General features: G+C 40.9%; 14 non-coding genes across 14 annotated transcripts; all 14 read right to left on the bottom strand.

Annotated features, from left to right (window-relative positions):
- Nucleotides 1–177: 177 nt before the first annotated feature.
- On the bottom strand, nt 178–251 carry trnan-guu (transfer RNA asparagine (anticodon GUU)). Its single transcript has one exon. It is a non-coding gene; the product is annotated as a tRNA-Asn (tRNA).
- A 1,113-nt stretch (nt 252–1,364) lies between these two features.
- Nucleotides 1,365–1,438, bottom strand: trnan-guu (transfer RNA asparagine (anticodon GUU)). The gene has a single exon. It is a non-coding gene; the product is annotated as a tRNA-Asn (tRNA).
- A 1,113-nt stretch (nt 1,439–2,551) lies between these two features.
- Nucleotides 2,552–2,625, bottom strand: trnan-guu (transfer RNA asparagine (anticodon GUU)). The gene has a single exon. It is a non-coding gene; the product is annotated as a tRNA-Asn (tRNA).
- Nucleotides 2,626–3,738: 1,113 nt separating this feature from the next.
- trnan-guu (transfer RNA asparagine (anticodon GUU)) lies at nt 3,739–3,812 on the bottom strand. The gene has a single exon. It is a non-coding gene; the product is annotated as a tRNA-Asn (tRNA).
- Nucleotides 3,813–4,925: 1,113 nt separating this feature from the next.
- On the bottom strand, nt 4,926–4,999 carry trnan-guu (transfer RNA asparagine (anticodon GUU)). The gene has a single exon. It is a non-coding gene; the product is annotated as a tRNA-Asn (tRNA).
- Nucleotides 5,000–6,112: 1,113 nt separating this feature from the next.
- Nucleotides 6,113–6,186, bottom strand: trnan-guu (transfer RNA asparagine (anticodon GUU)). The gene has a single exon. It is a non-coding gene; the product is annotated as a tRNA-Asn (tRNA).
- A 1,113-nt stretch (nt 6,187–7,299) lies between these two features.
- Nucleotides 7,300–7,373, bottom strand: trnan-guu (transfer RNA asparagine (anticodon GUU)). Its single transcript has one exon. It is a non-coding gene; the product is annotated as a tRNA-Asn (tRNA).
- Nucleotides 7,374–9,673: 2,300 nt separating this feature from the next.
- Nucleotides 9,674–9,747, bottom strand: trnan-guu (transfer RNA asparagine (anticodon GUU)). Its single transcript has one exon. It is a non-coding gene; the product is annotated as a tRNA-Asn (tRNA).
- A 1,113-nt stretch (nt 9,748–10,860) lies between these two features.
- On the bottom strand, nt 10,861–10,934 carry trnan-guu (transfer RNA asparagine (anticodon GUU)). The gene has a single exon. It is a non-coding gene; the product is annotated as a tRNA-Asn (tRNA).
- A 1,113-nt stretch (nt 10,935–12,047) lies between these two features.
- trnan-guu (transfer RNA asparagine (anticodon GUU)) lies at nt 12,048–12,121 on the bottom strand. Its single transcript has one exon. It is a non-coding gene; the product is annotated as a tRNA-Asn (tRNA).
- A 2,300-nt stretch (nt 12,122–14,421) lies between these two features.
- On the bottom strand, nt 14,422–14,495 carry trnan-guu (transfer RNA asparagine (anticodon GUU)). The gene has a single exon. It is a non-coding gene; the product is annotated as a tRNA-Asn (tRNA).
- Nucleotides 14,496–15,608: 1,113 nt separating this feature from the next.
- Nucleotides 15,609–15,682, bottom strand: trnan-guu (transfer RNA asparagine (anticodon GUU)). Its single transcript has one exon. It is a non-coding gene; the product is annotated as a tRNA-Asn (tRNA).
- A 1,113-nt stretch (nt 15,683–16,795) lies between these two features.
- trnan-guu (transfer RNA asparagine (anticodon GUU)) lies at nt 16,796–16,869 on the bottom strand. The gene has a single exon. It is a non-coding gene; the product is annotated as a tRNA-Asn (tRNA).
- Nucleotides 16,870–17,982: 1,113 nt separating this feature from the next.
- Nucleotides 17,983–18,056, bottom strand: trnan-guu (transfer RNA asparagine (anticodon GUU)). The gene has a single exon. It is a non-coding gene; the product is annotated as a tRNA-Asn (tRNA).
- Between the last annotated feature and the right edge of the window lie 722 nt (nt 18,057–18,778).

Genomic DNA, 18,778 nt, shown 5'->3' with positions numbered 1-18,778 from the left:
TCATCCATGGGTGGTGTCGAAGCACCAATCTTTAGATAGATTGTCAAACACACTAACTGATTGCACTAGAGAGGCTTGTGTTGGCATTGACTCTCAGCAGGACAAAGTAACAGGGAATCTCATTACAGGTCCAGGATGTCACATCCGCATCATGGAGCACAACAAACTGAAAACTCACGTCCCTGGGTGGGCTCGAACCACCAACCTTTAGATTAACAGTCTAACGCGCTAACCAATTGCGCCACAGAGACTTGTTGTGTGTCTGACCCTGACACTTGATCGCTGGCAATCCGTGATCTCATCCAACTGTACATGGAGTTTACGAAACAACAACACTTTGTTCCAATGGTTGTGTCAACGTGCATCGAAAGTGCCGCAACATTTTCAAGGAAGTAGCCCTGTAGTTTTCTAACGTTAGTTAGCTTTTTGAATGGCTTTAAAAGGGCAAAAATGTAGCACAATGTTCGTCAGCGCAACATTATATAAAAAGGCATCTGGCAGGAGTAAATTCAGCCACAATCACAAATATAATTTGATAAATATATATATTAAACAACTGCGTTTTCACGAATGTAATATATGATCGCCAAGCCCATTCAAAATAATTAGGGGACTGACCCCGGAAGAATGATGTAATGGCGAGTCACTTTCATGGAGTATAGGCACACATATTCACACAAACACACACATACTGGACCAACATTGTCCTTCAAGCGAAATACATTGAAATGCTAAGGGTTTTCATGCCAGATTGACATCATTTACATTGTCATACTTGCCGGATTAATATGAATAAATGATATGTTCCATGGAGAACACAGAATGATCAAGCTATTGAGTAACATAATATCAGAGACCATTGACAGCCATTTTGGTATAGTATAGCAGCAGGTATAGGAACTTGTCATCTTTCATGTTCAACAACACACCAATCACATGTGACAATAGGAAACAAAGCAGGTCAAAAGCGAGCTTACTGTAAATCCAGGAAGGTCTTTCCACATCACTATAAATGGAAAGATAGCATCTCTGGGTGGGCTCAAATCACCAACCTTTAAACCAACAGCCTAAGGCGCTAACCAATTGCGCCACAGAGACTTGTGATTATATTGACCCAAAGCAGGCCAAAGTCTCATGGAAGCTCACTACAAGTCAGGAAGTTTCACATCGCTACAATCTGAAAAATGTCATCCATGGGTGGTGTCGAAGCACCAATCTTTAGATAGATTGTCAAACACACTAACTGATTGCACTAGAGAGGCTTGTGTTGGCATTGACTCTCAGCAGGACAAAGTAACAGGGAATCTCATTACAGGTCCAGGATGTCACATCCGCATCATGGAGCATAACAAACTGGAAACTCACGTCCCTGGGTGGGCTCGAACCACCAACCTTTAGATTAACAGTCTAACGCGCTAACTAATTGCGCCACAGAGACTTGTTGTGTGTCTGACCCTAACACTTGATCGCTGGCCATCCGTGATCTCATCCAACTGTACATGGAGTTTACGAAACAACAACACTTTGTTCCAATGGTTGTGTCAACGTGCATCGAAAGTGCCGCAACATTTTCAAGGAAGTAGCCCTGTAGTTTTCTAACGTTTGTTAGCTTTTTGAATGGCTTTAAAAGGGCAAAAATGTAGCACAATGTTCGTCAGCGCAACATTATATAAAAAGGCATCTGGCAGGTGTAAATTCAGCCACAATCACAAATATAATTTGATAAATATATATATTAAACAACTGCGTTTTCACGAATGTAATATATGATCGCCAAGCCCATTCAAAATAATTAGGGGACTGACCCCGGAAGAATGATGTAATGGCGAGTCACTTTCATGGAGTATAGGCACACATATTCACACAAACACACACATACTGGACCAACATTGTCCTTCAAGCGAAATACATTTAAATGCTAAGGGTTTTCATGCCAGATTGACATCATTTACATTGTCATACTTGCCGGATTAATATGAATAAATGATATGTTCCATGGAGAACACAGAATGATCAAGCTATTGAGTAACATAATATCAGAGACCATTGACAGCCATTTTGGTATAGTATAGCAGCAGGTATAGGAACTTGTCATCTTTCATGTTCAACAACACACCAATCACATGTGACAATAGGAAACAAAGCAGGTCAAAAGCGAGCTTACTGTAAATCCAGGAAGGTCTTTCCACATCACTATAAATGGGAAGATAGCATCTCTGGGTGGGCTCAAATCACCAACCTTTAAACCAAAGGCCTAAGGCGCTAACCAATTGCGCCACAGAGACTTGTGATTATATTGACCCTCAGCAGGCCAAAGTCTCATGGAAGCTCACTACAAGTCAGGAAGTTTCACTTCGCTACAATCTGAAAAATGTCATCCATGGGTGGTGTCGAAGCACCAATCTTTAGATAGATTGTCAAACACACTAACTGATTGCACTAGAGAGGCTTGTGTTGGCATTGACTCTCAGCAGGACAAAGTAACAGGGAATCTCATTACAGGTCCAGGATGTCACATCCGCATCATGGAGCACAACAAACTGAAAACTCACGTCCCTGGGTGGGCTCGAACCACCAACCTTTAGATTAACAGTCTAACGCGCTAACCAATTGCGCCACAGAGACTTGTTGTGTGTCTGACCCTGACACTTGATCGCTGGCAATCCGTGATCTCATCCAACTGTACATGGAGTTTACGAAACAACAACACTTTGTTCCAATGGTTGTGTCAACGTGCATCGAAAGTGCCGCAACATTTTCAAGGAAGTAGCCCTGTAGTTTTCTAACGTTTGTTAGCTTTTTGAATGGCTTTAAAAGGGCAAAAATGTAGCACAATGTTCGTCAGCGCAACATTATATAAAAAGGCATCTGGCAGGTGTAAATTCAGCCACAATCACAAATATAATTTGATAAATATATATATTAAACAACTGCGTTTTCACGAATGTAATATATGATCGCCAAGCCCATTCAAAATAATTAGGGGACTGACCCCGGAAGAATGATGTAATGGCGAGTCACTTTCATGGAGTATAGGCACACATATTCACACAAACACACACATACTGGACCAACATTGTCCTTCAAGCGAAATACATTTAAATGCTAAGGGTTTTCATGCCAGATTGACATCATTTACATTGTCATACTTGCCGGATTAATATGAATAAATGATATGTTCCATGGAGAACACAGAATGATCAAGCTATTGAGTAACATAATATCAGAGACCATTGACAGCCATTTTGGTATAGTATAGCAGCAGGTATAGGAACTTGTCATCTTTCATGTTCAACAACACACCAATCACATGTGACAATAGGAAACAAAGCAGGTCAAAAGCGAGCTTACTGTAAATCCAGGAAGGTCTTTCCACATCACTATAAATGGGAAGATAGCATCTCTGGGTGGGCTCAAATCACCAACCTTTAAACCAAAGGCCTAAGGCGCTAACCAATTGCGCCACAGAGACTTGTGATTATATTGACCCTCAGCAGGCCAAAGTCTCATGGAAGCTCACTACAAGTCAGGAAGTTTCACTTCGCTACAATCTGAAAAATGTCATCCATGGGTGGTGTCGAAGCACCAATCTTTAGATAGATTGTCAAACACACTAACTGATTGCACTAGAGAGGCTTGTGTTGGCATTGACTCTCAGCAGGACAAAGTAACAGGGAATCTCATTACAGGTCCAGGATGTCACATCCGCATCATGGAGCACAACAAACTGAAAACTCACGTCCCTGGGTGGGCTCGAACCACCAACCTTTAGATTAACAGTCTAACGCGCTAACCAATTGCGCCACAGAGACTTGTTGTGTGTCTGACCCTGACACTTGATCGCTGGCAATCCGTGATCTCATCCAACTGTACATGGAGTTTACGAAACAACAACACTTTGTTCCAATGGTTGTGTCAACGTGCATCGAAAGTGCCGCAACATTTTCAAGGAAGTAGCCCTGTAGTTTTCTAACGTTTGTTAGCTTTTTGAATGGCTTTAAAAGGGCAAAAATGTAGCACAATGTTCGTCAGCGCAACATTATATAAAAAGGCATCTGGCAGGTGTAAATTCAGCCACAATCACAAATATAATTTGATAAATATATATATTAAACAACTGCGTTTTCACGAATGTAATATATGATCGCCAAGCCCATTCAAAATAATTAGGGGACTGACCCCGGAAGAATGATGTAATGGCGAGTCACTTTCATGGAGTATAGGCACACATATTCACACAAACACACACATACTGGACCAACATTGTCCTTCAAGCGAAATACATTTAAATGCTAAGGGTTTTCATGCCAGATTGACATCATTTACATTGTCATACTTGCCGGATTAATATGAATAAATGATATGTTCCATGGAGAACACAGAATGATCAAGCTATTGAGTAACATAATATCAGAGACCATTGACAGCCATTTTGGTATAGTATAGCAGCAGGTATAGGAACTTGTCATCTTTCATGTTCAACAACACACCAATCACATGTGACAATAGGAAACAAAGCAGGTCAAAAGCGAGCTTACTGTAAATCCAGGAAGGTCTTTCCACATCACTATAAATGGAAAGATAGCATCTCTGGGTGGGCTCAAATCACCAACTTTTAAACCAACGGCCTAAGGCGCTAACCAATTGCGCCACAGAGACTTGTGATTATATTGACCCTCAGCAGGCCAAAGTCTCATGGAAGCTCACTACAAGTCAGGAAGTTTCACATCGCTACAATCTGAAAAATGTCATCCATGGGTAGTGTCGAAGCACCAATCTTTAGATAGATTGTCAAACACACTAACTGATTGCACTAGAGAGGCTTGTGTTGGCATTGACTCTCAGCAGGACAAAGTAACAGGGAATCTCATTACAGGTCCAGGATGTCACATCCGCATCATGGAGCATAACAAACTGAAAACTCACGTCCCTGGGTGGGCTCGAACCACCAACCTTTAGATTAACAGTCTAACGCGCTAACCAATTGCGCCACAGAGACTTGTTGTGTGTCTGACCCTAACACTTGATCGCTGGCCATCCGTGATCTCATCCAACTGTACATGGAGTTTACGAAACAACAACACTTTGTTCCAATGGTTGTATCAACGTGCATGGAAAGTGTCGCAACATTTTCAAGGAAGTAGCCCTGTAGTTTTCTAACGTTTGTTAGCTTTTTGAATGGCTTTAAAAGGGCAAAAATGTAGCACAATGTTCGTCAGCGCAACATTATATAAAAAGGCATCTGGCAGGAGTAAATTCAGCCACAATCACAAATATAATTTGATAAATATATATATTAAACAACTGCGTTTTCACGAATGTAATATATGATCGCCAAGCCCATTCAAAATAATTAGGGGACTGACCCCGGAAGAATGATGTAATGGCGAGTCACTTTCATGGAGTATAGGCACACATATTCACACAAACACACACATACTGGACCAACATTGTCCTTCAAGCGAAATACATTTAAATGCTAAGGGTTTTCATGCCAGATTGACATCATTTACATTGTCATAATTGCCGGATTAATATGAATAAATGATATGTTCCATGGAGAACACAGAATGATCAAGCTATTGAGTAACATAATATCAGTGACCATTGACAGCCATTTTGGTATAGTATAACAGCAGGTATAGGAACTTGTCATCTTTCATGTTCAACAACACACCAATCACATGTGACAATAGGAAACAAAGCAGGTCAAAAGCGAGCTTACTGTAAATCCAGGAAGGTCTTTCCACATCACTATAAATGGAAAGTTAGCATCTCTGGGTGGGCTCAAATCACCAACCTTTAAACCAACAGCCTAAGGCGCTAACCAATTGCGCCACAGAGACTTGTGATTATATTGACCCTCAGCAGTCCAAAGTCTCATGGAAGCTCACTACAAGTCAGGAAGTTTCACATCGCTACAATCTGAAAAATGTCATCCATGGGTGGTGTCGAAGCACCAATCTTTAGATAGATTGTCAAACACACTAACTGATTGCACTAGAGAGGCTTGTGTTGGCATTGACTCTCAGCAGGACAAAGTAACAGGGAATCTCATTACAGGTCCAGGATGTCACATCCGCATCATGGAGCATAACAAACTGAAAACTCACGTCCCTGGGTGGGCTCGAACCACCAACCTTTAGATTAACAGTCTAACGCGCTAACCAAATGCGCCACAGAGACTTGTTGTGTGTCTGACCCTAACACTTGATCGCTGGCCATCCGTGATCTCATCCAACTGTACATGGAGTTTACGAAACAACAACACTTTGTTCCAATGGTTGTATCAACGTGCATGGAAAGTGTCACAACATTTTCAAGGAAGTAGCCCTGTAGTTTTCTAACGTTTGTTAGCTTTTTGAATGGCTTTAAAAGGGCAAAAATGTAGCACAATGTTCGTCAGCGCAACATTATATAAAAAGGCATCTGGCAGGAGTAAATTCAGCCACAATCACAAATATAATTTGATAAATATATATATTAAACAACTGCGTTTTCACGAATGTAATATATGATCGCCAAGCCCATTCAAAATAATTAGGGGACTGACCCCGGAAGAATGATGTAATGGCGAGTCACTTTCATGGAGTATAGGCACACATATTCACACAAACACACACATACTGGACCAACATTGTCCTTCAAGCGAAATACATTTAAATGCTAAGGGTTTTCATGCCAGATTGACATCATTTACATTGTCATACTTGCCGGATTAATATGAATAAATGATATGTTCCATGGAGAACACAGAATGATCAAGCTATTGAGTAACATAATATCAGTGACCATTGACAGCCATTTTGGTATAGTATAGCAGCAGGTATAGGAACTTGTCATCTTTCATGTTCAACAACACACCAATCACATGTGACAATAGGAAACAAAGCAGGTCAAAAGCGAGCTTACTGTAAATCCAGGAAGGTCTTTCCACATCACTATAAATGGAAAGATAGCATCTCTGGGTGGGCTCAAATCACCAACCTTTAAACCAACGGCCTAAGGCGCTAACCAATTGCGCCACAGAGACTTGTGATTATATTGACCCTCAGCAGGCCAAAGTCTCATGGCAGCTCACTACAAGTCAGGAAGTTTCACATCGCTACAATCTGAAAAATGTCATCCATGGGTCGTGTCGAAGCACCAATCTTTAGATAGATTGTCAAACACACTAACTGATTGCACTAGAGAGGCTTGTGTTGGCATTGACTCTCAGCAGGACAAAGTAACAGGGAATCTCATTACAGGTCCAGGATGTCACATCCGCATCATGGAGCATAACAAACTGAAAACTCACGTCCCTGGGTGGGCTCGAACCACCAAACTTTAGATTAACAGTCTAACACGCTAACCAATTGCGCCACAGAGACTTGTTGTGTGTCTGACCCTAACACTTGATCGCTGGCCATCCGTGATCTCATCCAACTGTACATGGAGTTTACGAAACAACAACACTTTGTTCCAATGGTTGTATCAACGTGCATGGAAAGTGTCGCAACATTTTCAAGGAAGTAGCCCTGTAGTTTTCTAACGTTTGTTAGCTTTTTGAATGGCTTTAAAAGGGCAAAAATGTAGCACAATGTTCGTCAGCGCAACATTATATAAAAAGGCATCTGGCAGGAGTAAATTCAGCCACAATCACAAATATAATTTGATAAATATATATATTAAACAACTGCGTTTTCACGAATGTAATATATGATCGCCAAGCCCATTCAAAATAATTAGGGGACTGACCCCGGAAGAATGATGTAATGGCGAGTCACTTTCATGGAGTATAGGCACACATATTCACACAAACACACACATACTGGACCAACATTGTCCTTCAAGCGAAATACATTTAAATGCTAAGGGTTTTCATGCCAGATTGACATCATTTACATTGTCATAATTGCCGGATTAATATGAATAAATGATATGTTCCATGGAGAACACAGAATGATCAAGCTATTGAGTAACATAATATCAGTGACCATTGACAGCCATTTTGGTATAGTATAACAGCAGGTATAGGAACTTGTCATCTTTCATGTTCAACAACACACCAATCACATGTGACAATAGGAAACAAAGCAGGTCAAAAGCGAGCTTACTGTAAATCCAGGAAGGTCTTTCCACATCACTATAAATGGAAAGATAGCATCTCTGGGTGGGCTCAAATCACCAACCTTTAAACCAACAGCCTAAGGCGCTAACCAATTGCGCCACAGAGACTTGTGATTATATTGACCCTCAGCAGGCCAAAGTCTCATGGAAGCTCACTACAAGTCAGGAAGTTTCACATCGCTACAATCTGAAAAATGTCATCCATGGGTGGTGTCGAAGCACCAATCTTTAGATAGATTGTCAAACACACTAACTGATTGCACTAGAGAGGCTTGTGTTGGCATTGACTCTCAGCAGGACAAAGTAACAGGGAATCTCATTACAGGTCCAGGATGTCACATCCGCATCATGGAGCATAACAAACTGAAAACTCACGTGCCTGGGTGGGCTCGAACCACCAACCTTTAGATTAACAGTCTAACGCGCTAACCAATTGCGCCACAGAGACTTGTTGTGTGTCTGACCCTAACACTTGATCGCTGGCCATCCGTGATCTCATCCAACTGTACATGGAGTTTACGAAACAACAACACTTTGTTCCAATGGTTGTATCAACGTGCATGGAAAGTGCCGCAACATTTTCAAGGAAGTAGCCCTGTAGTTTTCTAACGTTTGTTAGCTTTTTGAATGGCTTTAAAAGGGCAAAAATGTAGCACAATGTTCGTCAGCGCAACATTATATAAAAAGGCATCTGGCAGGAGTAAATTCAGCCACAATCACAAATATAATTTGATAAATATATATATTAAACAACTGCGTTTTCACGAATGTAATATATGATCGCCAAGCCCATTCAAAATAATTAGGGGACTGACCCCGGAAGAATGATGTAATGGCGAGTCACTTTCATGGAGTATAGGCACACATATTCACACAAACACACACATACTGGACCAACATTGTCCTTCAAGCGAAATACATTTAAATGCTAAGGGTTTTCATGCCAGATTGACATCATTTACATTGTCATACTTGCCGGATTAATATGAATAAATGATATGTTCCATGGAGAACACAGAATGATCAAGCTATTGAGTAACATAATATCAGTGACCATTGACAGCGATTTTGGTATAGTATAGCAGCAGGTATAGGAACTTGTCATCTTTCATGTTCAACAACACACCAATCACATGTGACAATAGGAAACAAAGCAGGTCAAAAGCGAGCTTACTGTAAATCCAGGAAGGTCTTTCCACATCACTATAAATGGAAAGATAGCATCTCTGGGTGGGCTCAAATCACCAACCTTTAAACCAACGGCCTAAGGCGCTAACCAATTGCGCCACAGAGACTTGTGATTATATTGACCCTCAGCAGGCCAAAGTCTCATGGCAGCTCACTACAAGTCAGGAAGTTTCACATCGCTACAATCTGAAAAATGTCATCCATGGGTCGTGTCGAAGCACCAATCTTTAGATAGATTGTCAAACACACTAACTGATTGCACTAGAGAGGCTTGTGTTGGCATTGACTCTCAGCAGGACAAAGTAACAGGGAATCTCATTACAGGTCCAGGATGTCACATCCGCATCATGGAGCATAACAAACTGAAAACTCACGTCCCTGGGTGGGCTCGAACCACCAAACTTTAGATTAACAGTCTAACACGCTAACCAATTGCGCCACAGAGACTTGTTGTGTGTCTGACCCTAACACTTGATCGCTGGCCATCCGTGATCTCATCCAACTGTACATGGAGTTTACGAAACAACAACACTTTGTTCCAATGGTTGTATCAACGTGCATGGAAAGTGCCGCAACATTTTCAAGGAAGTAGCCCTGTAGTTTTCTAACGTTTGTTAGCTTTTTGAATGGCTTTAAAAGGGCAAAAATGTAGCACAATGTTCGTCAGCGCAACATTATATAAAAAGGCATCTGGCAGGAGTAAATTCAGCCACAATCACAAATATAATTTGATAAATATATATATTAAACAACTGCGTTTTCACGAATGTAATATATGATCGCCAAGCCCATTCAAAATAATTAGGGGACTGACCCCGGAAGAATGATGTAATGGCGAGTCACTTTCATGGAGTATAGGCACACATATTCACACAAACACACACATACTGGACCAACATTGTCCTTCAAGCGAAATACATTTAAATGCTAAGGGTTTTCATGCCAGATTGACATCATTTACATTGTCATACTTGCCGGATTAATATGAATAAATGATATGTTCCATGGAGAACACAGAATGATCAAGCTATTGAGTAACATAATATCAGTGACCATTGACAGCCATTTTGGTATAGTATAACAGCAGGTATAGGAACTTGTCATCTTTCATGTTCAACAACACACCAATCACATGTGACAATAGGAAACAAAGCAGGTCAAAAGCGAGCTTACTGTAAATCCAGGAAGGTCTTTCCACATCACTATAAATGGAAAGATAGCATCTCTGGGTGGGCTCAAATCACCAACCTTTAAACCAACAGCCTAAGGCGCTAACCAATTGCGCCACAGAGACTTGTGATTATATTGACCCTCAGCAGTCCAAAGTCTCATGGAAGCTCACTACAAGTCAGGAAGTTTCACATCGCTACAATCTGAAAAATGTCATCCATGGGTGGTGTCGAAGCACCAATCTTTAGATAGATTGTCAAACACACTAACTGATTGCACTAGAGAGGCTTGTGTTGGCATTGACTCTCAGCAGGACAAAGTAACAGGGAATCTCATTACAGGTCCAGGATGTCACATCCGCATCATGGAGCATAACAAACTGAAAACTCACGTCCCTGGGTGGGCTCGAACCACCAACCTTTAGATTAACAGTCTAACGCGCTAACCAATTGCGCCACAGAGACTTGTTGTGTGTCTGACCCTAACACTTGATCGCTGGCCATCCGTGATCTCATCCAACTGTACATGGAGTTTACGAAACAACAACACTTTGTTCCAATGGTTGTATCAACGTGCATGGAAAGTGTCACAACATTTTCAAGGAAGTAGCCCTGTAGTTTTCTAACGTTTGTTAGCTTTTTGAATGGCTTTAAAAGGGCAAAAATGTAGCACAATGTTCGTCAGCGCAACATTATATAAAAAGGCATCTGGCAGGAGTAAATTCAGCCACAATCACAAATATAATTTGATAAATATATATATTAAACAACTGCGTTTTCACGAATGTAATATATGATCGCCAAGCCCATTCAAAATAATTAGGGGACTGACCCCGGAAGAATGATGTAATGGCGAGTCACTTTCATGGAGTATAGGCACACATATTCACACAAACACACACATACTGGACCAACATTGTCCTTCAAGCGAAATACATTTAAATGCTAAGGGTTTTCATGCCAGATTGACATCATTTACATTGTCATACTTGCCGGATTAATATGAATAAATGATATGTTCCATGGAGAACACAGAATGATCAAGCTATTGAGTAACATAATATCAGTGACCATTGACAGCCATTTTGGTATAGTATAACAGCAGGTATAGGAACTTGTCATCTTTCATGTTCAACAACACACCAATCACATGTGACAATAGGAAACAAAGCAGGTCAAAAGCGAGCTTACTGTAAATCCAGGAAGGTCTTTCCACATCACTATAAATGGAAAGATAGCATCTCTGGGTGGGCTCAAATCACCAACCTTTAAACCAACAGCCTAAGGCGCTAACCAATTGCGCCACAGAGACTTGTGATTATATTGACCCTCAGCAGTCCAAAGTCTCATGGAAGCTCACTACAAGTCAGGAAGTTTCACATCGCTACAATCTGAAAAATGTCATCCATGGGTGGTGTCGAAGCACCAATCTTTAGATAGATTGTCAAACACACTAACTGATTGCACTAGAGAGGCTTGTGTTGGCATTGACTCTCAGCAGGACAAAGTAACAGGGAATCTCATTACAGGTCCAGGATGTCACATCCGCATCATGGAGCATAACAAACTGAAAACTCACGTCCCTGGGTGGGCTCGAACCACCAACCTTTAGATTAACAGTCTAACGCGCTAACCAATTGCGCCACAGAGACTTGTTGTGTGTCTGACCCTAACACTTGATCGCTGGCCATCCGTGATCTCATCCAACTGTACATGGAGTTTACGAAACAACAACACTTTGTTCCAATGGTTGTATCAACGTGCATGGAAAGTGTCACAACATTTTCAAGGAAGTAGCCCTGTAGTTTTCTAACGTTTGTTAGCTTTTTGAATGGCTTTAAAAGGGCAAAAATGTAGCACAATGTTCGTCAGCGCAACATTATATAAAAAGGCATCTGGCAGGAGTAAATTCAGCCACAATCACAAATATAATTTGATAAATATATATATTAAACAACTGCGTTTTCACGAATGTAATATATGATCGCCAAGCCCATTCAAAATAATTAGGGGACTGACCCCGGAAGAATGATGTAATGGCGAGTCACTTTCATGGAGTATAGGCACACATATTCACACAAACACACACATACTGGACCAACATTGTCCTTCAAGCGAAATACATTTAAATGCTAAGGGTTTTCATGCCAGATTGACATCATTTACATTGTCATACTTGCCGGATTAATATGAATAAATGATATGTTCCATGGAGAACACAGAATGATCAAGCTATTGAGTAACATAATATCAGTGACCATTGACAGCCATTTTGGTATAGTATAGCAGCAGGTATAGGAACTTGTCATCTTTCATGTTCAACAACACACCAATCACATGTGACAATAGGAAACAAAGCAGGTCAAAAGCGAGCTTACTGTAAATCCAGGAAGGTCTTTCCACATCACTATAAATGGAAAGATAGCATCTCTGGGTGGGCTCAAATCACCAACCTTTAAACCAACGGCCTAAGGCGCTAACCAATTGCGCCACAGAGACTTGTGATTATATTGACCCTCAGCAGGCCAAAGTCTCATGGCAGCTCACTACAAGTCAGGAAGTTTCACATCCCTACAATCTGAAAAATGTCATCCATGGGTCGTGTCGAAGCACCAATCTTTAGATAGATTGTCAAACACACTAACTGATTGCACTAGAGAGGCTTGTGTTGGCATTGACTCTCAGCAGGACAAAGTAACAGGGAATCTCATTACAGGTCCAGGATGTCACATCCGCATCATGGAGCATAACAAACTGAAAACTCACGTCCCTGGGTGGGCTCGAACCACCAAACTTTAGATTAACAGTCTAACACGCTAAACAATTGCGCCACAGAGACTTGTTGTGTGTCTGACCCTAACACTTGATCGCTGGCCATCCGTGATCTCATCCAACTGTACATGGAGTTTACGAAACAACAACACTTTGTTCCAATGGTTGTATCAACGTGCATGGAAAGTGTCGCAACATTTTCAAGGAAGTAGCCCTGTAGTTTTCTAACGTTTGTTAGCTTTTTGAATGGCTTTAAAAGGGCAAAAATGTAGCACAATGTTCGTCAGCGCAACATTATATAAAAAGGCATCTGGCAGGAGTAAATTCAGCCACAATCACAAATATAATTTGATAAATATATATATTAAACAACTGCGTTTTCACGAATGTAATATATGATCGCCAAGCCCATTCAAAATAATTAGGGGACTGACCCCGGAAGAATGATGTAATGGCGAGTCACTTTCATGGAGTATAGGCACACATATTCACACAAACACACACATACTGGACCAACATTGTCCTTCAAGCGAAATACATTTAAATGCTAAGGGTTTTCATGCCAGATTGACATCATTTACATTGTCATAATTGCCGGATTAATATGAATAAATGATATGTTCCATGGAGAACACAGAATGATCAAGCTATTGAGTAACATAATATCAGTGACCATTGACAGCCATTTTGGTATAGTATAACAGCAGGTATAGGAACTTGTCATCTTTCATGTTCAACAACACACCAATCACATGTGACAATAGGAAACAAAGCAGGTCAAAAGCGAGCTTACTGTAAATCCAGGAAGGTCTTTCCACATCACTATAAATGGAAAGATAGCATCTCTGGGTGGGCTCAAATCACCAACCTTTAAACCAACAGCCTAAGGCGCTAACCAATTGCGCCACAGAGACTTGTGATTATATTGACCCTCAGCAGGCCAAAGTCTCATGGAAGCTCACTACAAGTCAGGAAGTTTCACATTTCTACAATCTGAAAAATGTCATCCATGGGTGGTGTCGAAGCACCAATCTTTAGATAGATTGTCAAACACACTAACTGATTGCACTAGAGAGGCTTGTGTTGGCATTGACTCTCAGCAGGACAAAGTAACAGGGAATCTCATTACAGGTCCAGGATGTCACATCCGCATCATGGAGCACAACAAACTGAAAACTCACGTCCCTGGGTGGGCTCAAACCACCAACCTTTAGATTAACAGTCTAACGCGCTAACCAATTGCGCCACAGAGACTTGTTGTGTGTCTGACCCTGACACTTGATCGCTGGCAATCCGTGATCTCATCCAACTGTACATGGAGTTTACGAAACAACAACACTTTGTTCCAATGGTTGTATCAACGTGCATCGAAAGTGCCGCAACATTTTCAAGGAAGTAGCCCTGTAGTTTTCTAACGTTTGTTAGCTTTTTGAATGGCTTTAAAAGGGCAAAAATGTAGCACAATGTTCGTCAGCGCAACATTATATAAAAAGGCATCTGGCAGGAGTAAATTCAGCCACAATCACAAATATAATTTGATAAATATATATATTAAACAACTGCGTTTTCACGAATGTAATATATGATCGCCAAGCCCATTCAAAATAATTAGGGGACTGACCCCGGAAGAATGATGTAATGGCGAGTCACTTTCATGGAGTATAGGCACACATATTCACACAAACACACACATACTGGACCAACATTGTCCTTCAAGCGAAATACATTTAAATGCTAAGGGTTTTCATGCCAGATTGACATCATTTACATTGTCATACTTGCCGGATTAATATGAATAAATGATATGTTCCATGGAGAACACAGAATGATCAAGCTATTGAGTAACATAATATCAGTGACCATTGACAGCCATTTTGGTATAGTATAGCAGCAGGTATAGGAACTTGTCATCTTTCATGTTCAACAACACACCAATCACATGTGACAATAGGAAACAAAGCAGGTCAAAAGCGAGCTTACTGTAAATCCAGGAAGGTCTTTCCACATCACTATAAATGGAAAGATAACATCTCTGGGTGGGCTCAAATCACCAACTTTTAAACCAACGGCCTAAGGCGCTAACCAATTGCGCCACAGAGACTTGTGATTATATTGACCCTCAGCAGGCCAAAGTCTCATGGAAGCTCACTACAAGTCAGGAAGTTTCACATCGCTACAATCTGAAAAATGTCATCCATGGGTCGTGTCGAAGCACCAATCTTTAGATAGATTGTCAAACACACTAACTGATTGCACTAGAGAGGCTTGTGTTGGCATTGACTCTCAGCAGGACAAAGTAACAGGGAATCTCATTACAGGTCCAGGATGTCACATCCGCATCATGGAGCACAACAAACTGAAAACTCACGTCCCTGGGTGGGCTCAAACCACCAACCTTTAGATTAACAGTCTAACGCGCTAACCAATTGCGCCACAGAGACTTGTTGTGTGTCTGACCCTGACACTTGATCGCTGGCAATCCGTGATCTCATCCAACTGTACATGGAGTTTACGAAACAACAACACTTTGTTCCAATGGTTGTGTCAACGTGCATGGAAAGTGCCGCAACATTTTCAAGGAAGTAGCCCTGTAGTTTTCTAACGTTTGTTAGCTTTTTGAATGGCTTTAAAAGGGCAAAAATGTAGCACAATGTTCGTCAGCGCAACATTATATAAAAAGGCATCTGGCAGGAGTAAATTCAGCCACAATCACAAATATAATTTGATAAATATATATATTAAACAACTGCGTTTTCACGAATGTAATATATGATCGCCAAGCCCATTCAAAATAATTAGGGGACTGACCCCGGAAGAATGATGTAATGGCGAGTCACTTTCATGGAGTATAGGCACACATATTCACACAAACACACACATACTGGACCAACATTGTCCTTCAAGCGAAATACATTTAAATGCTAAGGGTTTTCATGCCAGATTGACATCATTTACATTGTCATACTTGCCGGATTAATATGAATAAATGATATGTTCCATGGAGAACACAGAATGATCAAGCTATTGAGTAACATAATATCAGTGACCATTGACAGCCATTTTGGTATAGTATAGCAGCAGGTATAGGAACTTGTCATCTTTCATGTTCAACAACACACCAATCACATGTGACAATAGGAAACAAAGCAGGTCAAAAGCGAGCTTACTGTAAATCCAGGAAGGTCTTTCCACATCACTATAAATGGAAAGATAACATCTCTGGGTGGGCTCAAATCACCAACTTTTAAACCAACGGCCTAAGGCGCTAACCAATTGCGCCACAGAGACTTGTGATTATATTGACCCTCAGCAGGCCAAAGTCTCATGGAAGCTCACTACAAGTCAGGAAGTTTCACATCGCTACAATCTGAAAAATGTCATCCATGGGTCGTGTCGAAGCACCAATCTTTAGATAGATTGTCAAACACACTAACTGATTGCACTAGAGAGGCTTGTGTTGGCATTGACTCTCAGCAGGACAAAGTAACAGGGAATCTCATTACAGGTCCAGGATGTCACATCCGCATCATGGAGCACAACAAACTGAAAACTCACGTCCCTGGGTGGGCTCAAACCACCAACCTTTAGATTAACAGTCTAACGCGCTAACCAATTGCGCCACAGAGACTTGTTGTGTGTCTGACCCTGACACTTGATCGCTGGCAATCCGTGATCTCATCCAACTGTACATGGAGTTTACGAAACAACAACACTTTGTTCCAATGGTTGTGTCAACGTGCATGGAAAGTGCTGCAACATTTTCAAGGAAGTAGCCCTGTAGTTTTCTAACGTTTGTTAGCTTTTTGAATGGCTTTAAAAGGGCAAAAATGTAGCACAATGTTCGTCAGCGCAACATTATATAAAAAGGCATCTGGCAGGAGTAAATTCAGCCACAATCACAAATATAATTTGATAAATATATATATTAAACAACTGCGTTTTCACGAATGTAATATATGATCGCCAAGCCCATTCAAAATAATTAGGGGACTGACCCCGGAAGAATGATGTAATGGCGAGTCACTTTCATGGAGTATAGGCACACATATTCACACAAACACACACATACTGGACCAACATTGTCCTTCAAGCGAAATACATTTAAATGCTAAGGGTTTTCATGCCAGATTGACATCATTTACATTGTCATACTTGCCGGATTAATATGAATAAATGATATGTTCCATGGAGAACACAGAATGATCAAGCTATTGAGTAACATAATATCAGAGACCATTGACAGCCATTTTGGTATAGTATAGCAGCAGGTATAGGAACTTGTCATCTTTCATGTTCAACAACACACCAATCACATGTGACAATAGGAAACAAAGCAGGTCAAAAGCGAGCTTACTGTAAATCCAGGAAGGTCTTTCCACATCACTATAAATGGAAAGATAGCATCTCTGGGTGGGCTCAAATCACCAACCTTTAAACCAACGGCCTAAGGCGCTAACCAATTGCGCCACAGAGACTTATAATTATATTGACCCTCAGCAGGCCAAAGTCTCATGGAAGCTCACTACAAGTCAGGAAGTTTCACATCGCTACAATCTGAAAAATGTCATCCATGGGTGGTGTCGAAGCACCAATCTTTAGATAGATTGTCAAACACACTAACTGATTGCACTAGAGAGGCTTGTGTTGGCATTGACTCTCAGCAGGACAAAGTAACAGGGAATCTCATTACAGGTCCAGGATGTCACATCCGCATCATGGAGCACAACAAACTGAAAACTCACGTCCCTGGGTGGGCTCGAACCACCAACCTTTAGATTAACAGTCTAACGCGCTAAACAATTGCGCCACAGAGACTTGTTGTGTGTCTGACCCTGACACTTGATCGCTGGCAATCCGTGATCTCATCCAACTGTACATGGAGTTTACGAAACAAAAACACTTTGTTCCAATGGTTGTGTCAACGTGCATCGAAAGTGCCGCAACATTTTCAAGGAAGTAGCCCTGTAGTTTTCTAACGTTTGTTAGCTTTTTGAATGGCTTTAAAAGGGAAAAATGTAGCACAATGTTCGTCAGCGCAACATTATATAAAAAGGCATCTGGCAGGAGTAAATTCAGCCACAATCACAAATATAATTTGATAAATATATATATTAAACAACTGCGTTTTCACGAATGTAATATATGATCGCCAAGCCCATTCAAAATAATTAGGGGACTGACCCCGGAAGAATGATGTAATGGCGAGTCACTTTCATGGAGTATAGGCACACATATTCACACAAACACACACATACTGGACCAACATTGTCCTTCAAGCGAAATACATTTAAATGCTAAGGGTTTTCATGCCAGATTGACATCATTTACATTGTCATACTTGCCGGATTAATATGAATAAATGATATGTTCCATGGAGAACACAGAATGATCAAGCTATTGAGTAACATAATATCAGTGACCATTGACAGCCATTTTGGTATAGTATAACAGCAGGTATAGGAACTTGTCATCTTTCATGTTCAACAACACACCAATCACATGTGACAATAGGAAACAAAGCAGGTCAAAAGCGAGCT

Source organism: Salmo salar, chromosome 07, assembly GCF_965601325.2.
Source record: "Salmo salar chromosome 07, fSalSal1, whole genome shotgun sequence".
NCBI classification, from domain to species: Eukaryota; Metazoa; Chordata; class Actinopteri; order Salmoniformes; family Salmonidae; genus Salmo; species Salmo salar.
Note: the sequence above shows the minus strand (reverse complement) of the source record. Positions and strands in the feature narration are given on the sequence as shown.